The 17,861-nt window shown below is 41.6% G+C and overlaps 1 long non-coding RNA gene across 1 annotated transcript; it reads right to left on the reverse strand.

The window, feature by feature from the left end:
* Nucleotides 1-10,642: 10,642 nt before the first annotated feature.
* Nucleotides 10,643-17,204, reverse strand: LOC109198099 (uncharacterized). Its single transcript, XR_002059069.2, has 3 exons — nt 16,961-17,204; nt 16,725-16,874; nt 10,643-10,843 (listed from the first exon to the last, which is right to left on the reverse strand). It is a non-coding gene; the product is annotated as an uncharacterized LOC109198099 (long non-coding RNA).
* Between the last annotated feature and the right edge of the window lie 657 nt (nt 17,205-17,861).

The following is a 17,861-nucleotide window of genomic DNA, read 5'->3' on the forward strand; positions in this document are numbered from 1 at the left end:
AAATGAATTCTAACAACAGCTGATCAAGCTTAAACGTGCTGCTGTTGTTTAGCGCGATAAACAAACAAGAGAGAAAAGCCGATCATTGATCAGTTTCATGATTGAAGTTGCAACAGGCGAGAGAATGACAGGGGAGGCTTCGTAACGACAGAATAAATCGTAATATTTTCTCTGAATGTGGCACGATTCCGTTTGTACGGCAACTCTACGAACTAACCATTATGAATAAAATAAAGTCCAACGTCAGTAACTTAGCCCGCACACAGCTGTATATAAACTCCCGTCGTGCTAGCTAGCACGCAGTACGATTGTAAAAAGTCAGCACAACGAAAATAAACTACACCTAAACTCGGTTTATATCTGACCCAAATAGAGTGCAGGACATAACTTCTTACCTGAAATTCAGTTCACCTCACGCTCCTGCCTTCGCTTTCCCTGATCCACGATTGACCACCGCGTTAGCAATCGCCTGCCCGGCCTCATATGTCTCGTTGGCGGCATGTCCTTTCTGTCACACACCGGTGGGTAGCTGCCCTCTGTTGTAGCTCCACCACCAAACAACTCAGTTATTTTTTCCACATCCAGCTGTAACTCCGATTCTATGCCAGCATTTGCGAGAGACCGGGGAGGTGAACCGACAGAGAGAGTCCCCTCGCTATCCATTTGCAGCCAAGTGCGGCAGCTAGCTAGGTAGCCGGCTAGCTGTCAGGCAGGACCGACGTAGTCAGAGCACTGTCGCTAAATATGGGATGTCTTGATAAAACAAGCAGATATTTGAAGTTTACACACCTACATTCTCGCCTGAAAATATCTTAAAAGCTTATTTTGTGACCTAGAAACACGAATAAAAGACATATAAAACGAAGTGGTGGCCGCCATTGTTCACTCTGTAGAGGCGTGCTATGAATTGTGGGATATTGAGTTTTCCACCAAGCATTACCGTAACTTTTGAATGATTCGCGCAACCTTAAAAATTCCAATGGCTCCTGAAAGCAGCGACGCTGTGCGCACCGTTGAAATTGTCATCATTACGGTAATCCAAATAAGGGTAGACAGGCTGTACCACTCCCGGCATACCACTAGAGAGAGCCAACACACCACAAATGAAGTCTGTTTATTTGGCGCCAAAAGATGAATTGGCCTAAATTTGCACTAAAATATTAATATTTAAAAAACTATAAAAGTCATGAACACCAAAAGTCACAACATAATAGTCCAGCTCCAGCCGCACAAAATGATCTAACATATGTAACCCTAATGTCAAAACTATTCGGCAGAGGAGCGCGGGAAAATTTTCGCTAAAATATTAATATTTAAAAAACTATAAAATTCATAAACACCAAAAGTCATAGCACACCATTCCAGATCCGGCCGCACAAAATGAGGTAACATATATGAAGCTTGTCTGCAAACTGCGGGGCGAGATTCGCTGCAAAATTTCAGGCGGAAAAAGGAAAATAATAATAACTAGAAAAATTTGCATTTCCTGCGAAAATGCTGTGTGGATGCCTTAACGCTGAAGCTGTCTGCTGAAAAGCTGAAAAAGATGAAAAGTTGCAAAAAGTTGCATGGTGGTGAAAAAAAACATGTCACCCTGAGCAGGATTCGAACGTGGCCCTGCTGGTCTCAAGGCAGCTGCTCATTTCACTGAGCTAAACTCACTCTCTCAAAAAAGAGGAGGAGAGACGGACAATTCTGCTCAAATGAGCAGAAGCTGCTGAGAATTGTGCTGAGAAGAGGTGAAAAGGCTGAAAATTTTGCAGAAAAGAGGTAAATCAGCAGAATTTCTGCAGAAAAGAGGCAGAACAAAAGAGAAAACTGAAAACAGGTTTTGCCATGACTGGGATTTGAACCTGGCCCTTCTGGTCTCAAGGCAGCTGCTCATCTCACTGAACCAAACTCATTCTCACAAAAACATGAGATGGAGCAACTGACAATTTTGCTAAATGAGCAGAAGCTGCTGAGAACTGTGCTGAGAAGAGGCAAAAAGGATGAAAATTTTGCAGAAAAGAGGTGAATCAGCAGAATTTCTGCAGAAAAGAGGTAAAGAAGCAATAAGTTGCGCTGAAAAGAGATGAATCAGCAGAGTTTCTGCTGAAGAGTTTTGTTTTTCTGAAAACAGCCAAAAAAGCTGGAATTTGTGCTGAAAAGGGGTGAAAAAAAATGGAAATTTTGCTGAAAAGGCGTGAAGAAGCTAAAGTATACCAAATCAAAGTATTTGTGCCAAAACATAGTGTTTCTGCCATATTGTGGTACTACTACATTACAACATGAATACGGATTAAAGATGAAAGAAACTGGCAACAAATTCCTCCACTACAAACCAGTCTGATATCACTTCTTTGCAGTGTTCACGTTTACTAAGGCACTACCCAAAAGGCGCCACAAGAGGGCACTCCAACACAAGAGATGAGGTGAATGAGCAGAATTTCTGTTGGAAAGAGGCAGAAAGTTTAGTATGTAGAAAAAGAAACACTGTTGAACCATGTGTGAAATAAATAAAGAAATGAAATGAAAGAACAACCTGGTTCTGCTCAAATTCACCAATCAGAGGTACTGCCTCAGTCTGCTTCATCAGGCTGTGTACTTGTTTCTGCCATGGAGCGTTAACAAGAATCTGAGGTCCATATTAGAAAAGCTGCTAAAATCATAAAACTTTGCAGAATTGTAATAAATTAGCAATATAAATTACAGGTCTGTGATAGTGTATAAATTTGTAGTGAAAAAAAAACGTGGACCAAGGTGGGATTGAACCCACGACCTTTGAGCTGCAGAGCCGTGTCATTACTGATTGCGCCACCTGGAACGGGGGCGGCGGTCTGAAAGACAGATACTTGGGCAGTCAGAAAATAGATCGCGGTGAGAAGCGAAAAACGCCGTTTTTTGGAGTTACAAAACGTCGTGTAACTCAAAAACTAGGAGGGCTAGCAGCATAATTCTTGGACTGGGTGAATCAGCGGACTTTGGTGTATTTTGACTGCGATTTTCATAGCTCGTTCTACCTCCGTCGCGGAGATATGACGAGAGAAGAAACGGCTTCATTTCCAGAGTTTGAAGACTGAGAGAAGGACAGATTTCCACCCCTCAAACAAATGTAATTCATTGCTCAACGGTAAGATAATTGTAAAAACTGCTTCCACTGTGAGTGTCAGCAGTGTCTGAAGATATATTGACACAAGCCTCATGTCCTAACTTTGCTTTGTTAAAGAGATATGGCGATTTGAAAATGCCTCCCGTTACAGAATTTCAGCTCTGAATTTCAAAACCTCCCCATAGACTTTGAATGGGGAGTATTGAGACCTTGTGTCACTCCGAGGCAAATTGCGAAAAAACGGTAAACCTCACAATAAGGATAGTGACATTTTCTGAAAGCCAGCAAAAATACTTATGTTTTGATGTATAATTTGTGGGGGTTGAGTGGAAATTGAGTAAGTAGCAAGAAGTTGTTCAGACATGAAGACAAAATTCAGAACGGACCAGCACTCACTCTGAGTTAATTGCACAGAATTGTGGAAGTTTCCCATTCATTTCAATGGGACAAATTAAAGGAAAAAAGTGTAATATTTTAAAAAGTATAACAGTAATAAACACCAAAAGTCATAGCAGGAATTAGCAGAAAGAGCAGAACAGTTTAGAGTTTGAACGGAGAAAATCGGCTGAAAACTGAAAAAGTAGTTAAGCGGCAAAGAACGGAGCAACTTGAAGAATAAAGTATAAAGAATAAAGAGAAACAGGATCTCAATAGTGTGGAAGCCCTTTAGGGCATCCACACAATAATAAGAATAATAAATCCGAGGAATAGTAATATGTGTGCCTCTTGTCATAGGCACACATAATAATAATAATAAATCCGACGAATAGTAATATGTGTGCCTCTTGGCATAGGCACACATAATAATAATAATAATAATAATAATAATAAATCCGACGAATAGTAATATGTGTGCCTCTTGGCATAGGCACACATAATAATAATAATAATAACTAGAAAGCGAAAATTTCTGAAGAAATTTTATGTGTGCCTATGCCGCTGGTAATCAGTGTAGTTTGCCATTCATACAGCTACAGAGAGCAAAACTCAGCAGAGCAGCCATTCTCCACCATGAACTATGGTAAAAACAAACACTGCTCACACTTCACAGATGACAGCTTACAGTTTTGTGTAAAGATGAAGTTGCTTTGTACAGCCCCGATTTGCAGACGCTGTGCACAGAGGTTCATGAGCAGAAGTCCCCATTGTAGCACGGCAGACCCGACAATGTTTGCATGAACACGCTTTGAAGCATTACGTTATGGACCACTTTTCACACATGGTTGGTGTACCCACACAACCGGCTGTAGCTTTTCAACTTACACACACCCAAAAAACAGCCGAGAGAGCACAGACAACGCCCGAGAGGCGTGATTGCAGATGCCGCTCAGGTGGGTCCACCTCCCCTGCAGCGGCACTGCAGACCACACCCCGCCACACACATCAAACACGTAAAATAAATATTTATGCACTTTTGCATTCACTTTTTGTCTTTTGTTATTTTTACACAGTGTTCTGAATGATGAGCAATGGTCTACAGCCAATCTTGTGTATTATTATACAAACTTTGGTTGTAAGATTCAGATAACTATTTAATAAAAGCTAAATATTTTATATGAGAGTAAGAAAGAAAAGTATATCTTTGTGTCCACCTTTCTCTGTTAATGGCCTACCTGGCCCCCTGGCAAAAGCTTTGCTAGATCCGCCCCTGCACAGTTACCAGCTGTCAGCTACACAAAAAAAGGAGCTTGCTGTTTACAGGGAGTGCAGAATTATTAGGCAAATGAGTATTTTGTCCACATCATCCTCTTCATGCATGTTGTCTTACTCCAAGCTGTATAGGCTCGAAAGCCTACTACCAATTAAGCATATTAGGTGATGTGCATCTCTGTAATGAGAAGGGGTGTGGTCTAATGACATCAACACCCTATATCAGGTGTGCATAATTATTAGGCAACTTCCTTTCCTTTGGCAAAATGGGTCAAAAGAAGGACTTGACAGGCTCAGAAAAGTCAAAAATAGCGAGATATCTTGCAGAGGGATGCAGCAGTCTTAAAATTGCAAAGCTTCTGAAGCGTGATCATCGAACAATCAAGCGTTTCATTCAAAATAGTCAACAGGGTCGCAAGAAGCGTGTGGAAAAACCAAGGCGCAAAATAACTGCCCATGAACTGAGAAAAGTCAAGCGTGCAGCTGCCAAGATGCCACTTGCCACCAGTTTGGCCATATTTCAGAGCTGCAGCATCACTGGAGTGCCCAAAAGCACAAGGTGTGCAATACTCAGAGACATGGCCAAGGTAAGAAAGGCTGAAAGACGACCACCACTGAACAAGACACACAAGCTGAAACGTCAAGACTGGGCCAAGAAATATCTCAAGACTGATTTTTCTAAGGTTTTATGGACTGATGAAATGAGAGTGAGTCTTGATGGGCCAGATGGATGGGCCCGTGGCTGGATTGGTAAAGGGCAGAGAGCTCCAGTCCGACTCAGACGCCAGCAAGGTGGAGGTGGAGTACTGGTTTGGGCTGGTATCATCAAAGATGAGCTTGTGGGGCCTTTTCGGGTTGAGGATGGAGTCAAGCTCAACTCCCAGTCCTGCTGCCAGTTTCTGGAAGACACCTTCTTCAAGCAGTGGTACAGGAAGAAGTCTGCATCCTTCAAGAAAAACATGATTTTCATGCAGGACAATGCTCCATCACACGCGTCCAAGTACTCCACAGCGTGGCTGGCAAGAAAGGGTATAAAAGAAGAAAAACTAATGACATGGCCTCCTTGTTCACCTGATCTGAACCCCATTGAGAACCTGTGGTCCATCATCAAATGTGAGATTTACAAGGAGGGAAAACAGTACACCTCTCTGAACAGTGTCTGGGAGGCTGTGGTTGCTGCTGCACGCAATGTTGATGGTGAACAGATCAAAACACTGACAGAATCCATGGATGGCAGGCTTTTGAGTGTCCTTGCAAAGAAAGGTGGCTATATTGGTCGCTGATTTGTTTTTGTTTTGTTTTTGAATGTCAGAAATGTATATTTGTGAATGTGGAGATGTTATATTGGTTTCACTGGTAAAAATAAATAATTGAAATGGGTATATATTTGTTTTTTGTTAAGTTGCCTAATAATTATGCACAGTAATAGTCACCTGCACACACAGATATCCCCCTAAAATAGCTCAAACTAAAAACTACTTCCAAAAACATTCAGCTTTGATATTAATGTGTTTTTTGGGTTCATTGAGAACATGGTTGTTGTTCAATAATAAAATTATTCCTCAAAAATACAACTTGCCTAATAATTCTGCACTCCCTGTATGAGAGTAAGAAAGAAAGGTATATCTTTGTGTCCACCTTTCTCTGTTAACGCCCTACCTGGCCCCCTGGCAAAAGCCTTGCTAGATCCGCCCCTGCACAGTTACCAGCTGTCAGCTAAATAAAAAAAGGAGCTTGGTGTTTATTTCTCTCAGAAACAGTTCATAACTTCCCTTCAACTCATTCATGTCACCTAAAAAAAAGGTAAACCTGTTTCTCCATCACCAGTTCAGCTCTGATGATTCAGTAAGGTCATCTCCTGGTTTCGACCAGCCGCTTCTACAGCTGTGGCTCCAGCAAACATCAGCTGATACTAGAAATTAAAAGCAAATGAATTCTAACAACAGCTGATCAAGCTTAAACGTGCTGCTGTGTTTAGCGCGATAAACAAGAGCGAAAAGCCGATCGTTGATCAGTTTCATGATTGAAGTTGCAACAGGCAGAGAATGACAGGGGAGGCTTCGTAACGACAGAATAAATCGTAATATTTTCTCTGAATGTGGCACGATTCCGTTTGTACGGCAACTCTACGAACTAACCATTATGAATAAAATAAAGTCCAACGTCAGTAACTTAGCGCGCACACAGCTGTATATAAACTCCCGTCGTGCTAGCTAGCACGCAGTACGATTGTAAAAAGTCAGCACAACGAAAATAAACTACACCTAAACTCTGTTTATATCTGACCCAAATAGAGTGCAGTTCATAACTTCTTACCTGAAATTCAGTTCACCTCACGCTCCTGCCTTCGGTTTCCAGCATCATTGGCCCATATAAATGAAAAATAAGTCCAGCTAAACGCAGACCCTTGGCGAGCGATCGGGTGTTGACACGACTTTCTGCCGCTTCACTATAAGCCAAACCTGGGTGCTTTTTCACGAAGGGTCGCTAGCGGTTACGCTAGCGGCTACGCTAGCTAGCTAGCCGGCTATCAACAACACGTAAGAGAATATGGGATGTCTTGATAAAATGAGCAGATATTTGAAGTTTACACACCTACATTCTCGCCTGAAAATATCTTAAAAGTTTATTTTGTGACCTAGAAACACGAAAAAAAGCATTATAGAATCCAAGTGGTGTCCGCCATTGTTTCACTGGCAGAGGCTAGCGGCGCTAGCTAGCTAGCCGGCTATCAACAACACGTAAGAGAATATGGGATGTCTTGATAAAACGAGCAGATATTTGAAGTTTACACACCTACATTCTCGCCTGAAAATATCGTAAAAGTTTATTTTGTGACCTAGAAACACCAAAAAAAGCATTATAGAATCCAAGTGGTGTCCGCCATTGTTTCACTGGCAGAGGCGTGCTATGAATTGTGGGATATGGAGTTTTCCGACAAGAATAAACGTTTTAGCCCGTACTACTCCCGGTATACCACTAGAGAGAGCCAACACACCACAAATGACGTCTGTTTCTATGGGGCCAAAAGTCAGTTTCTTTCTCAGGAGCCTAGAAATTGGCCCAAATTTGCACTAAAATCTAAATATTTCAAAAACTATAAAAGTCATAAACACCAAAAGTGTATACCATACTAGTCCAGCTCCAGCCGCACAAAATGATCTAACATATGTAACCCTAATGTCAAAACTGTTTGGCAGAGGAGAGCGGGAAAATTTTCACTAAAATATTAATATTTAAAAAACTATAAAATTCATAAACACCAAAAGTCATAGCACACCATTCCAGATCCAGCCGCACAAAATGAGGTAACATATATGAAGCTTGTCTCAAAACTGCGGGTCGAGATACGCTGCAAAATTTCAGGCGGAAAAAGGAAAATAATAATAATAATAATAATAATAACTAGAAAGCGAAAATTTCAGAAGAAATTTTATGTGTGCCTATGCCGCTGCGAATCAGTGTAGTTTGACATTCATACGGCTACAGAGAGCAAAACTCAGAAGAGCAGCCATTCTCCACCGTGAACTATGGTAAAAACAAACACCGCTCGCGCCTCACAGATGACAGCTTACAGTTTTGGGTAAAGATGAAGTGACTTTGCACAGCCCCGATTTGCAGATGCTGTGCACACAGGTTCATGAGCAGAAGTCCCATTGTACCACGGCAGACCCGACAATGTTTGCATGAACACTCTTTGAAGCATTACGTTATGGACCACTTTTCACACATGCTTGGTGTACCCACACAGCCGGCTGTAGCTTTTCAACTGACAGCCCGACACACACCCAAAAAACAGCCGAAAGAGCACAGACTTTACGCCCGTGGGTCCACCTCCCCTGCAGCGGCACTGCAGACCACGCCCCGCCACACACATCAAACACGTAAAATAAATATTTATGCACTTTTGCATTTACTTTTTGTTTTTTGTTATTTTTACACAGTAAATGATTAACAATGGTCTACAGCCAATCTTGTGTATTATTATACAAACTTTGGTTGTAAGATGCAGATAACTATTTAATAAAAAGCTAAATATTTTATACGAGAGTAAGAAAGAAAAGTATATCTTTGTGTCCCCCTTTCCCTGTTAATGCCCTACCTGGCCCCCTGGCAAAAGCTTTGCTAGATCCGCCCCTGCACAGTTACCAGCTGTCAGCTACACAAAAACAGGAGCTGGGTGTTTATTTGTCTCTGAGAAACAGTTCATAACTTCCCTTCAACTCATTCATGTCACCTAAAGCAGGGCTCGCAAAATTTCAAAATCCCTGGTAGCCCTTCGGGGAGGCACTCTTCAGTTTTTGGTAATAAATTTAAGTAGCCCGAATAAAAAAAAAAAGAGGACAATTTTTGGATTGATGTTTTGTTTCCTTTACAATATTATACATTAAAGTATAATATTGTAAAGGAAACAAAACATCAATCTAAAAATATTTAAAACACAAATTACAACAACAATTTCAATCATCAACTCAAATATTTGGTTCTAATTGAACAAATTTCTATGAACTTGTAAGAACTGTACAACAGGAATCAGTCTGTGTCAGATCCTTATTTTTGACATTTCCACTGAAATCACAGGTAAGAGGCAAGTGCAACCAGGATCTAGGCCATTTGCTTTTTGAAGTTTGCAAAGACTGCTAAATTTTGCCAGTGGTAGTTCACTCTTTGCAACATAGTAGGCTGTTCTAAACAGATTTTTCAGGACTTCTTGTTATGCTTGGTTTATTTTTAGTATGCTTTTTGCAATTGGTGTTTGTTCTGGGAAAGATATTGCAGACTGGGCAATAATGCATTTCTTGCATTTGTCATGGGTTCTGATGGGGTCTTTCTTAAAATGACTGGTCCCAGTAACAAAGGCGCTTGTCGACTCAGAAATCGAGGGAAACTCACAACACACCCGGCAGAACATGAGGTTATTTAGCTCGTCGTATTCCAGCCACATAAATTCTTTAGTCCATGAAACCATAAAGCTGCGCTTTCTTTTTCCCTCATAGTCTGATTTGTCATAACTTTTCCGTTTTGTGGTTGGCTTTTCTTTGGCTGCCCCTTCTTCACCCTGACCTCTCTTGTTTGGCTCTGCAGAACTAAAATACCTGCTTAAATCCATCTGCTCTTACATGCATACTTACATAACGATCAGCAATTCTCTGCGTAATCAGCCTCTATCACGTTTAAGCTTGCTGCAGGAGATTTCACTTGTCATGTTTGATAGTAAGCTAACGATTGATAAGACGATGTCAGAGGAATTGGTGTGCAATTAATCTGTGACTTACCAATTAGTGCTGTCGCTCTCTACACACAGTTAGCGCAAAGTGAAAGTGAAAGCAAAAAACAAGCGCAAATTCAAACGCGATTTCAATGTGTCACATATTGACAGTGGCTCATCGATGCCGATGACATAATTACTCAGCTACATTTGCGAAAGAATGCAAAAGCATTGACATATCTTTCCCTCCCATGATAGCCCGACGGGCAGGGCTGAGATGGATTTTGGTAGCCCGATTGGAAAAATCGCTAGCCCCGGGACGTCGGGCTAGCGATTTTGCGAGCCCTGTAAAGGGTAAACCTGTTTCTCCATCACCAGTTCAGCTCTGATGATTCAGTAAGGACATCTCCTGGTTTGGACCAGCCGCAAAATTAAAATCAAATGAATTCTAACAACAGCTGATCAAGCTTAAACGTGCTGCTGATGGGTTGTTTAGCGCGATAAACAAGAGCGAAAAGCCGATCGTTGATCAGTTTCACGATTGAAGTTGCAACAGGCCAGAGAATGACAGGGGAGGCTTCATAACGACAGAATAAATCGTAATATTTTCTCTGAATGTGGGACGATTCCGTTTGTACGGCAACTCTACGGACTAACCGTTATGAATAAAATAAAGTTCAACGTCAGTAACTTAGCGCGCACACAGCTCTATAGAAACTCCTGTGCAATTCATAACTTCTTACCTGAAATTCAGTTCACCTCACGCTCCTGCCTTAGGTTTGCCTGATCCACGATCTACCACCGGTCGATCGGCGGTCCCCTCGCCGCCTCCTATGTCTCGTTCCCGCATGTTTTTCTGACACACACCGGTAGATAGCTGCTCTCTGTTGTAGCTGCGCGTTAGCCAAGACCAAACAACTCAGTTATTATTTCCACATCGAGCGGCGCTAGCTAGCGGCGCTAGCCACGCTAGCTAGTTAGCCGGCAACATCGTCAGATATAATATGGGATGTTTTGACAAAACGAGCAGATATTTGAAGTTTACACACCTACATTCTCGCCTGAAAATATCTTAAAAGTTCATTTTGTGACCTAGAAACACGAATAAAAGACGTTTAAAACGAAGAGGTGTCCGCCATTGTTGAACTCGGCAGAGGCGTGCTATGCATTATGGGATATTGAGTTTAAAAACAAGCATACAGATTTCGGCCGTACTACTCCCGGTATACCACTAGAGAGAGCCAACCCACCACAAATAAAGTCTGTTTCTATGGAAATTGGCCTAAATTTGCACTAAAATCTAAATATTTCAAAAACTATAAAAGTCATAAACACCAAAAGTGTATACCATACTAGTCCAGCTCCAGCCGCACAAAATGATCTAACATATGTAACCCTATTGTCAAAACTGTTAGGCAGAGAGGCGCGGGAAAATTTTCACTAAAATATTAATATTTAAAAAACTATAATAGTTATAAACACCAAAAGTCATAGCACACCATTCCTGATCCAGCCGCACAAAATGAGGTAACATATATGAAGCTTGTCTCAAAACTGCGGGGCGAGATTCGCTGCAAAATTTCAGGCGGAAACTGGAGAATAATAATAATAATAACTAGAAAGCGAAAATTTCAGAAGAAATTTTATGTGTGCCTATGCCGCTGCTAATCACTGTAGTTTGCCATTCATACGGCTACAGAGAGCAAAACTCAGAAGAGCAGCCATTCTCCACCATGAACTATGGTAAAAACAAACACCGCTCACGCTTCACAGATGACAGCTTACAGTTTTGTGTAAAGATGAAGTTACTTTGTACAGCGCCGATTTGCAGACGCTGTGCACACAGGTTCATGAGCAGAAGTCCCATTGTACCACGGCAGACCCGACAATGTTTGCATGAACACACTTTGAAGCATTACATTATAGACCACTTTTCACACATGCATTCACTTTTTGTTTTTTGTTATTTTTACACAGTGTTCTGAATTATGAACAATGGTCTACAGCCAATCCTGTGTATTATTATACAAACTTTGGTTGTGAGATTCAGATAACTATTTAATAAAAGCTAAATATTTTATATGAGAGTAAGAAAGAAAAGTATATCTTTGTGTCCACCTTTCTCTGTTAATGCCCTAGCTCCCCCCCCAAAAGCTTTGCTAGATCCGCCCCTGCACAGTTACCAGCTGTCAGCTACACAAAAAGGAGCTTGGTCTTTGTCTCTCAGAAACAACTCATAACTTCCCTTCAACTCATTCATGTCACCTAAAGTGTAAACCTGTTTCTCCATCACCAGTTCAGCTCTGATGATTCAGTAAGGACATCTCCTGATTTCATCTTCATGCTCCAGCAAACATCAGCTGATACTAGAAATTAAAATCAAAAGAATTCTAACAACAGCTGATCAAGCTTAAACGTGCTGCTGTTGTTTAGCGCGATAAATAAGAGCGAACAGCCGATCATTGATCAGTTTCATGATTGACGTTTCAACACGCGAGAGAATGACAGGGGAGGCTTCGTAACGACAGAATAAATCATAATGTTTTCTCTGAATGTGGGACGATTCCGTTTGTACGGCACGGCAACTCTATGAACTAACCCTAATGAATAAAATAAAGTCCAACGTCAGTAACTTAGTGCGCACACAGCTGTATATAAACACCCGTGGCATTACGATTGTAAAAGGTCAACGAAAATAAATTACACCTAAACTCGGTTTATATCTGACCCAAATAGAGAGCGACCGGGTGCTGACACGAGTTTCACCCGCTTCAATATAAGCCAAGACTGGGTGCTTTTTCACGAAGGGTTGCTAGCGGCGCGAGCTAACTATGCTAGCGGCGCTAGCTAGCTAGCCGGCTATCAGCAACACATAAGAGAACTGCTGCTAAATAAACTACACCTAAACTCGGTTTATATCTGACCCAAATAGAGAGCGACCGGGTGCTGACACGAGTTTCACCCGCTTCAATATAAGCCAAGACTGGGTGCTTTTTCACGAAGGGTTGCTAGCGGCGCGAGCTAACTATGCTAGCGGCGCTAGCTAGCTAGCCGGCTATCAGCAACACATAAGAGAACTGCTGCTAAATAAACTACACCTAAACTCTGTTTATATCTGACCCAAATAGAGTGCAGTTCATAACTTCTTACCTGAAATTCAGTTCACCTCACGCTCCTGCCTTCGCTTTCCCTGATCCATGATTGACCACCGCGTTAGCAATCGCCTGCCCGGCCTCATATGTCTCGTTGGCGGCATGTCCTTTCTGTCACACACCGGTGGGTAGCTGCCCTCTGTTGTAGCTCCACCACCAAACAACTCAGTTATTTTTTCCACATCCAGCTGTAACTCCGATTCTATGCGAGCATTTGCGAGAGACCGGGGAGGTGAAAGGAGAGAGAGAGAGAGTCCCCTCGCTATCCATTTGCAGCCAAGTGCGGCAGCTAGCTAGGTAGCCGGCTAGCTGTCAGGCAGGACCGACGTAGTCAGAGCACTGTCGTTAAATATGGGATGTCTTGATAAAACAAGCAGATATTTGAAGTTTACACACCTACATTCTCGCCTGAAAATATCTTAAAAGCTTATTTTGTGACCTAGAAACACGAATAAAAGACATATAAAACGAAGTGGTGGCCGCCATTGTTCACTCTGTAGAGGCGTGCTATGAATTGTGGGATATTGAGTTTTCCACCAAGCATTACCGTAACTTTTGAATGATTTGCGCAACCTTAAAAATTCCAATGGCTCCTGAAAGCAGCGACGCTGTGCGCACCGTTGAAATTGTCATCATTACGGTAATCCAAATAAGGGTACACAGGCTGTACCACTCCCGGCATACCACTAGAGAGAGCCAACACACCACAAATGAAGTCTGTTTATTTGGCGCCAAAAGATGAATTGGCCTAAATTTGCACTAAAATATTAATATTTAAAAAACTATAAAACTCATGAACACCAAAAGTCATGACATAATAGTCCAGCTCCAGCCGCACAAAATGATCTAACATATGTAACCCTAATGTCAAAGCTGTTCGGCAGAGGAGCGCGGGAAAATTTTCACTAAAATATTAATATTTAAAAAACTATAAAATTCACAAAGACCAAAAGTCATAGCACACCATTCCAGATCCGGCCGCACAAAATGAGGTAACATATATGAAGCTTGTCTCAAAACTGCGGGGCGAGATTCGCTGCAAAATTTCAGGCGGAAACTGGAGAATAATAATAATAATAACTAGAAAGCGAAAATTTCAGAAGAAATTTTATGTGTGCCTATGCCGCTGCGAATCAGTGTAGTTTGACATTCATACGGCTACAGAGAGCAAAACTCAGAAGAGCAGCCATTCTCCACCGTGAACTATGGTAAAAACAAACACCGCTCGCGCCTCACAGATGACAGCTTACAGTTTTGGGTAAAGATGAAGTGACTTTGCACAGCCCCGATTTGCAGATGCTGTGCACACAGGTTCATGAGCAGAAGTCCCATTGTACCACGGCAGACCCGACAATGTTTGCATGAACACTCTTTGAAGCATTACGTTATGGACCACTTTTCACACATGCTTGGTGTACCCACACAGCCGGCTGTAGCTTTTCAACTGACAGCCCGACACACACCCAAAAAACAGCCGAAAGAGCACAGACTTTACGCCCGTGGGTCCACCTCCCCTGCAGCGGCACTGCAGACCACGCCCCGCCACACACATCAAACAAGTAAAATAAATATTTATGCACTTTTGCATTTACTTTTTGTTTTTTGTTATTTTTACACAGTAAATGATTAACAATGGTCTACAGCCAAACTTGTGTATTATTATACAAACTTTGGTTGTAAGATGCAGATAACTATTTAATAAAAAGCTAAATATTTTATACGAGAGTAAGAAAGAAAAGTATATCTTTGTGTCCCCCTTTCCCTGTTAATGCCCTACCTGGCCCCCTGGCAAAAGCTTTGCTAGATCCGCCCCTGCACAGTTACCAGCTGTCAGCTACACAAAAACAGGAGCTGGGTGTTTATTTGTCTCTGAGAAACAGTTCATAACTTCCCTTCAACTCATTCATGTCACCTAAAGCAGGGCTCGCAAAATTTCAAAATCCCTGGTAGCCCTTCGGGGAGGCACTCTTCAGTTTTTGGTAATAAATTTAAGTAGCCCGAATAAAAAAAAAAAGAGGACAATTTTTTGATTGATGTTTTGTTTCCTTTACAATATTATACATTAAAGTATAATACTGTAAAGGAAACAAAACATCAATCTAAAAATATTTAAAACACAAATTACAACAACAATTTCAATCATCAACTCAAATATTTGGTTCTAATTGAACAAATTTCTATGAACTTGTAAGAACTGTACAACAGGAATCAGTCTGTGTCAGATCCTTATTTTTGACATTTCCACTGAAATCACAGGTAAGAGGCAAGTGCAACCAAGATCTAGGCCATTTGCTTTTTGAAGTTTGCAAAGACTGCTAAATTTTGTCAGTGGTAGTTCACTCTTTGCAACATAGTAGGCTGTTCTAAACAGATTTTTCAGGACTTCTTGTTATGCTTGGTTTATTTTTAGTATGCTTTTTGCAATTGGTGTTTGTTCTGGGAAAGATATTGCAGACTGGGCAATAATGCATTTCTTGCATTTGTCATGGGTTCTGATGGGGTCTTTCTTAAAATGACTGGTCCCAGTAACAAAGGCGCTTGTCGACTCAGAAATCGAGGGAAACTCACAACACACCCGGCAGAACATGAGGTTATTTAGCTCGTCGTATTCCAGCCACATAAATTCTTTAGTCCATGAAACCATAAAGCTGCGCTTTCTTTTTCCCTCATAGTCTGATTTGTCATAACTTTTCCGTTTTGTGGTTGGCTTTTCTTTGGCTGCCCCTTCTTCACCCTGACCTCTCTTGTTTGGCTCTGCAGAACTAAAATACCTGCTTAAATCCATCTGCTCTTACATGCATATTTACATAACGATCAGCAATTCTCTGCGTAATCAGCCTCTATCACGTTTAAGCTTGCTGCAGGAGATTTCACTTGTCATGTTTGATAGTAAGCTAACGATTGATAAGACGATGTCAGAGGAAGTGGTGTGCAATTAATCTGTGACTTACCAATTAGTGCTGTCGCTCTCTACACACAGTTAGCGCAAAGTGAAAGTGAAAGCAAAAAACAAGCGCAAATTCAAACGCGATTTCAATGTGTCACATATTGACAGTGGCTCATCGATGCCGATGACATAATTACTCAGCTACATTTGCGAAAGAATGCAAAAGCATTGACATATCTTTCCCTCCCATGATAGCCCGACGGGCAGGGCTGAGATGGATTTTGGTAGCCCGACTGGAAAAATCGCTAGCCCCGGGACGTCGGGCTAGCGATTTTGCGAGCCCTGTAAAGGGTAAACCTGTTTCTCCATCACCAGTTCAGCTCTGATGATTCAGTAAGGACATCTCCTGGTTTGGACCAGCCGCAAAATTAAAATCAAATGAATTCTAACAACAGCTGATCAAGCTTAAACGTGCTGCTGTTGTTTAGCGCGATAAACAAGAGCAAAAAGCCGATCGTTGATCAGTTTCACGATTGAAGTTGCAACAGGCCAGAGAATGACAGGGGAGGCTTCATAACGACAGAATAAATTGTAATATTTTCTCTGAATGTGGGACGATTCCGTTTGTACGGCAACTCTACGGACTAACCGTTATGAATAAAATAAAGTTCAACGTCAGTAACTTAGCGCGCACACAGCTCTATAGAAACTCCTGTGCAATTCATAACTTCTTACCTGAAATTCAGTTCACCTCACGCTCCTGCCTTAGGTTTGCCTGATCCACGATCTACCACCGGTCGATCGGCGGTCCCCTCGCCGCCTCCTATGTCTCGTTCCCGCATGTTTTTCTGACACACACCGGTAGATAGCTGCTCTCTGTTGTAGCTGCGCGTTAGCCAAGACAAACAACTCAGTTATTATTTCCACATCGACCAGCATCATCGGCCCATATAAACGAAAAATAAGTCCACCTAAGACAGTCTGTTGGCGAGCGAACAGGTGATGGTCAGCAGTCTCACTGAAGGCAAGCCCGGGTGCTCGAAGGGTCGCTAGCCACGCTAGCTAGTTAGCCGGCAACATCGTCAGATATAATATGGGATGTTTTGACAAAACGAGCAGATATTTGAAGTTTACACACCTACATTCTCGCCTGAAAATATCTTAAAAGTTCATTTTGTGACCTAGAAACACGAATAAAAGACGTTTAAAACGAAGAGGTGTCCGCCATTGTTGAACTCGGCAGAGGCGTGCTATGCATTATGGGATATTGAGTTTAAAAACAAGCATACAGATTTCGGCCGTACTACTCCCGGTATACCACTAGAGAGAGCCAACCCACCACAAATAAAGTCTGTTTCTATGGAAATTGGCCTAAATTTGCACTAAAATCTAAATATTTCAAAACTATAAAGTCATGAACACCAAAGTGTATACCATACTAGTCCAGCTCCAGCCGCACAAAATGATCTAACATATGTAACCCTATTGTCAAAACTGTTAGGCAGAGAGGCGCGGGAAATTTTCACTAAAATATTAATATTTAAAAAACTATAATAGTTATAAACACCAAAAGTCATAGCACACCATTCCTGATCCAGCCGCACAAAATGAGGTAACATATATGAAGCTTGTCTCAAAACTGCGGGGCGAGATTCGCTGCAAAATTTCAGGCGGAAACTGGAGAATAATAATAATAATAATAATAATAATAATAATCCGACGAATAGTAATATGTGTGCCTCTTGTCATAGGCACACATAATAATAATATAAATCCGACATAGTAATATGTGTGCCTCTTCATAGCACACATAATAATAAATCCGAGGAATAGTAATATGTGTGCCTTTGGCATAGGCACACATAATAATAA

The sequence above is a fragment of the Oreochromis niloticus genome, unplaced genomic scaffold, assembly GCF_001858045.2.
Source record: "Oreochromis niloticus isolate F11D_XX unplaced genomic scaffold, O_niloticus_UMD_NMBU tig00002057_pilon, whole genome shotgun sequence".
Lineage (NCBI taxonomy): Eukaryota > Metazoa > Chordata > Actinopteri > Cichliformes > Cichlidae > Oreochromis > Oreochromis niloticus.